Source organism: Chiloscyllium plagiosum, unplaced genomic scaffold (genome assembly GCF_037043375.1).
Source record: "Chiloscyllium plagiosum isolate Xiang-an unplaced genomic scaffold, Cpla_swu_hap1 HiC_scaffold_37, whole genome shotgun sequence".
Lineage (NCBI taxonomy): Eukaryota > Metazoa > Chordata > Chondrichthyes > Orectolobiformes > Hemiscylliidae > Chiloscyllium > Chiloscyllium plagiosum.
Window position 1 is genome coordinate 74658572 of NW_028270175.1, and position 6000 is coordinate 74664571.

Consider the following 6000-nt stretch of genomic DNA (forward strand, 5'->3'; position numbering starts at 1 on the left):
TTTGCAAACATAATAGAGGGCAATGACCTCCACACTTCAAATATTTAAATAACGAGGGCAGTGAGACAATGGTTCACATTTTAAACTGTGTAGGTCAACACAGAAATCCATGAGTAACAGTGCCAGAAGCAAAGAGGGAGACAGTAATTGAACAAGTTCACTGATGCAGTTAATAGTGGTCGGTGGAGTCAAGATCTGGATTCAGAGTCCCAACATGAACAATAATAGTCACAAGAAGTGAAGACTATATGAAAGAATAGTAACGCAGTCATAACTGGTTTCTAGAAAAAAAAAACATAGCTGGACGGTGAGACTTACCAGGGACTGCAATGATAGACAGGAAAGGATAATAAAAAATATTGAATAATGCGAAGAGCATAATAGGTCCACCATGATAAAGACAACCAATCATAATATATCGAACGGGATGAAACATCATCGCATAAACCCCTGTCCATTGCTGGAACATTCCAATCTAATGTTCACAGGTTATGATCTCTCCTCCCCTTCTCCATCTGGAGCTGCTTATCCCTGTTAGTGCTGTCGATGATGCTCCTTCTCATACTATGGGATAACACATTGAATGGCGCCCATTTATCATTAAAAGATGGGAACTCTCCACTGGGATAATTAGAATCCATGGAGACTGACATTAATCACAGATACCGAATAAAGAGGCTCAATTAACATAGCATAGCATTTCATATCGTAATAAAATGGAATATTTACTCAGTCCGGATGGAATGGATGAGGGTTACTAACGGACGGACTATAAATATTCTTTTTTTTATTTTTCCTTGTACTTGGAAGCCCTGCGGGGCTGTATATGTCCCAGGGATAGAATAACAGAGCAGCTTCATAAGATGTCTGGTGGGGAAATTTCTGGATACATGAACACAAGAGAGAAAGTGAGAATTGCAGATGCCAGAGGTCAGAGTCGAGAATGTGGTGCTGGAAAAGCACGGCAGGTCAGGCAGGATCAGAGGAGCATTGACATTTCTTGTGTAGGCCCTTCATCAGGAGTGAGGCTAGTGGCCCAAGGGAACTGAGAGATAAATGGGATGGGGATGAGGTTGCGGAAGGTAGCTGATAATGTGATAGCTAGATGAAGGAAGGGTTGAAGATGATATGTCGGGGAGGAGGGTGGGGCACATAGAAGGGAAGGAGGTTTGACAGGTAGGATGGGGCGGTGCTGATTTGGAAGGTTGGAACTGGGAAAAGTTGGAGGGAGGGAAATTGAGAAAACAGGTGAAATCCATATGGATCCTATGTGGTTGTCGGATCCCAAGGCTGTTAAGTCTTTCTTCCTCCAGGCGTCGGGTGGTTAAGGTTTGGTAGTGGAGGAGGCCCAGTACCTGCATGTCCATGGCGGAGTGGGAAGGGGATTTAAAGTGTGCAGCCACGGGGTGGTGGGGTTGGTTGGTGCGGTTGTCCCAGAGATCTTCTCTGAAGTTTTCCGCACATTGTCGTCCGGTCTCCCCAGTGTAGAGGAGACATCAAAAGTAACGGATAGTGTAGGCAACGTGCGTGGAAGTGCAGGTAAAACTCCTAAGAATGTGGAACGATTCTCTGGGGTCTCGGACGGAGGTGAGGGTGCAGCATTTCCAATTCTTGTAGTGGAAGGGGAAGATGCCAGGAGTGGAGGTTGGGTTGTTGGGTGGCGTGGACCTGACAAAGGAGTCACGCCGGGAATGTTCTTTATGGAAAGCAAATCGGGGTGGGGAGGGAAATATATTCCAGGTTGTGGGGCCTGTTTGTAGGTGGCGCAAATTGGGGAGGGTAATGCATTGTATCTGGAGATTTGGTGGGATGGAAGGTGAGGAACAGGATTTTCTTTTCCTGTTGAGTTTGGAGGGGTGAATGTTGAAGGCAGAGGTACGGGAAGTAGATGAGATGCTCCGGATGGCATCGTCGACCATGTGGGAAGGGAACTTGCTGTCTTTGAAGAAGGATGCCATCTGGGATTTACACTGGGTTAAGAGTCTGGTCCTGGAAAAACACAGCGGGTCAGGCAACTTCCGAACAGGAAGAAAATTCGACGTTTTGGGCAAAAATGAATTCATCAGGAATCGCTCTTTCGTCCAAAACATCGGTTCTTCTGCTCCTCGGATGTTGCCCGACCTGATGTGCTTTTCCAGCACAACACCCTCGACTCTAACCTCCTGCATCTGCAATACTCACTTTTGCATACGCGCTATGTTCAGCCACTTCTGTAATACTGCCTTTAATTTTGTTCTCACTGCTGTAGGAACGATAATGTTAGACTTGAAAGCGTGCAGAAAAGATTTCTAAGTATATTGACAGTATTGGGTGGGGCGGTGGTGGCGAGTGATGTTGAGCTACACGGAGATTATGAATGGGCTGGGGCTATGTTCCCTGAAGAGTTGTTTCTGAGGAGTGACCTTACTGAGGTTTATTACGGTGAATCCCGATGCTCCAGGGTGAGCAATGCCAATGACCAGGGAAATAGACAGGACAGATATTCACTTCGAAACTGGAAAATTACTCATCAACAACATGCTGCCGAATGGTGGAGGCAGTCTGAAGAATGGGACAGGCCGCAGGAGTCAGAAATTGGAGAGAACAAAAATACAGCCATTGCCATATCAACTGAAAGGATTAGTTATATTACATTCTCAATCCATCTCAGCGAACCAGACCAGACACTATAAACCCAGAGGAGATATCTGTTCATCATGGAGCACTGCGCAGACCAGGCTAGTGTACAGCTGAACACAACCCTGCAATCAGTCCAGAGAAGAACACTGTGCAGACCTCAGCAATGCATTGATCTATAAGCCCAGATGAGATATGTGTTCAACAGGGAGCGCTGTGCATACCGGGCTGGTGTACTGTGTAATACAACCACAATCTACCCAGAGTGGAAGGATATGCAGACTACAGTAGTGCATTGAGCTATAAACCCAGATGAGATATGCAACCAGGGTGTGGAACTGTGTCCCATCATCCCAGTGCATTGTTCAGTAACACTGTGTTTGATCACTGCCCAGCGTGGGGAAACTTGCAGCTCATGCTGGAAGTAACAGGATATACAGCTCCCACCCATTTACAGCTCCATATCTCTATTGTGCCATGACACAGGGTGCTGTGGGTGTGAAAATCACTCCAGGGAGAGATGGCGGGGGAATCAGTTTAAGTATCAACAAATCGGAGGGGTTTGGGGAATAGACAGAGAGAGCGAGATTGAGAGACAATGTCATGGAAGAATGTATTCCCAGGATTCAGAATGCTGAAATGACGATATTTCAACGGTATTGTGCAACATGAGCTAGTGTTTCCAGGAATGATGGGTGAATGGGATATTGGTGTGAGTTCAAATAATGGAGAGTATTGGATGAGCATTTGTTTGGCAGCTTTGTAACTGGGGGTAGGGTCAGCAGAGTCTTCGACACATTGGGCTGCATCGAACCATAATTTGTCACATTGACATTTTCACTGAGTATGACAGACGGATTGTCTATATGAGACTGAGCTAGCTTCCTGGTGATATCTCATCGAACTCACCACTTGGCTTCTTCTCATTCAATGCCAGCTCGATTTTCCTTCATGGTTGGAGGTACTCACGAGCACCTGCATGACCCCAGATATTCTGTGATCCCTGGCACTGTTGCCAACTCCAAAAGCCCAATGGGCACACGGTTGAGCTTTCTCCGTTTGAAGCTGCCCCGCACAGTTTACCCTGAGCATCGCAGATAACGGGCAATTACACAACGGTTTGTCAACAGAGACACGGCAGTCCTGGTGAATGGGCTAGTACAGAGGGGGGCCACGCTACCAGACCCACCGAGCACAGTGTGAGCTCACCACCCAGCTCAGTGCAGTAACTGCAGTATGAAGAAATGTCCAGCAATACAGGACAAGCATCAATAACCTTCCCCGCTCTGTCAGGATAAGGGTCACTGTATTCTCTCTGCTCCCTCACACTCACTGTATATCTGTTATAGCACCAACCCCCAAACAAGGCTCATGCTCCATCACTCTCACTACTGCATGCAGTCTCCCTTCTCTCTCTCTCTCTCTCTCTTTCTCTCTGTCTCCCTCCACTTTACCCCCCACACCAATAACACTGCATAGATTCAACAGTGTGTGGACTGACACCCTCCGGACATCTCACCATGTCCCCCACCAACACCAGCACTAACAATAGGGGCACCCATGCCAACTCTCCCTCCCTCCTTCCTTTCTCCCATTCCAGGGGAAACAGCCTGAAATAGGACAGAAAGGGCCAAGCTGGATGGTGGAGCACCCGATATTCATTCTTTCACACCCCCTCCCCCCGCCATGTGGGGAGGACCCTGGTACGAGCCGGAGAGGACTGGGACGCCTCGTGTGGAGATTCTGAAACATCGACATCCCACCAACCGAGTAAGGGGCTGCACGGTGGCACAGTGTTAGCGCTGCTGCCTCGTAGCGCCAGAGACCCGGGTTCAATTCCCGCCTCAGACGACTGTGTGTAGTTTACACATTCTCTCCGTGTCTGCGTGGGTTTCCGCCGGGTGCTCCGGTTTCCTCCCACAGTCCAAATGATGTGCAGGTCAGGTGAATTGGCCATGTTAAATTGCCTGTAGTATTAGGTAAAGGGGTAAATGAATGGGTGGGTTCGGCGTCAGCGGATCGGTGTTGACTTGTTGGGACGATGGGCCTGTTTCCACACTGTAAGTAATCTAATGTAAGGAGCAATGTTCAGTGAAGGCCAATTCTCACTTTAAACCCACTGGCAGTTCCGTTTCCCCCCGGCACAACTTAGAAACCGTGGCCCTGATGCCATCTCCCTTTTATGTCGAGCTGGTCCAAATGGAATCCGCACGGTCTCGGTGGGCAGGAGGGTGGGGTCACAACACAGTGTCACCACCACCTCCCAGGAAGGGAGCACGAAGGCTCCCTTCTACACCTCTTCCTGTAAACAGCTCAGATACAGAAACTAATCTGTGATAGTTACTGCTCTCCCCACTTGTCCTGACATCTTTAATAATCGGTGCTCATATAAAACCAGGACCCTCTGCTCCTGCACCCCCTTTATAATGGTACAGCCTGTTTTATATTGTCTTGCAATGTCCTTCCTACCAAAATGCATCAGCTCACACTGCTCTGCAGTGATCCCCAGCTGCCATACACCTGAACACGACACGAACGTGTGATTGTCCTGATAGAGTTCCACACTATCCTCCATAGACTTTACAATTCTTCCAGGTTTGGTGCCATCTACAAACACTGATAATGTCATAGCATCACAGTCCCCATGAAACAACTGAAATCCTTTGCCCCACACACACGAGTGTGAGCCAGTGAAATACTGATATATTCCCACGGACAGAGTCGAATAATGACATACTGTCAATGGAGCAACGTAAGTCCTGATAAAAACCAGACGGAGTAGATGAAATATTGACAAACCATAGAGCGAGAGAAATCCGGATTGGCTCCACTTATCTTTATTGACATCAAGGTATTAATGTGATGAATTTGAAAGTTTGTACTGTACATTTAAGTGAGGGTGAATGCTGTTCTGAACTGAGAGCTTCCAAGCACCTGAGATATGAGAGAATGGCAGACCCAGAAACTGTATATTGCTGTAGAGCTGGAGTCGGGTAATAAGCGGTTAAGAGAAAGGGGGTCTCAGAGTTGTGAATAGTTGATGGAAAATGTTCACTTTCAGAGTGAAAAAAATAAATTTATGTTTTTATTTAAACAGTGGAATTTGGGAGTTCTCTGTCACTCATATTTTAACAGTTGACCAGGTGAATTGAGTATTTATTTATGTTTAGTTTATATTACCAGATTAGCTTTCTGCCGTGTCCTAACCATTCCCGTGTGTACCTGTGTCTCTGTGCGGGGCCGGTCTGGCTGTCTCTTGGTGCTTAAAGTGATACAATGCCACCCTCTGCTGGCCTCCACACGCCACTGCACAAGCATTGGCAGAGGGTGAAATCAACAGGGATTCATTCAGAGAGGGTGAGGGAGAGGGCAGCTGCTCACAGT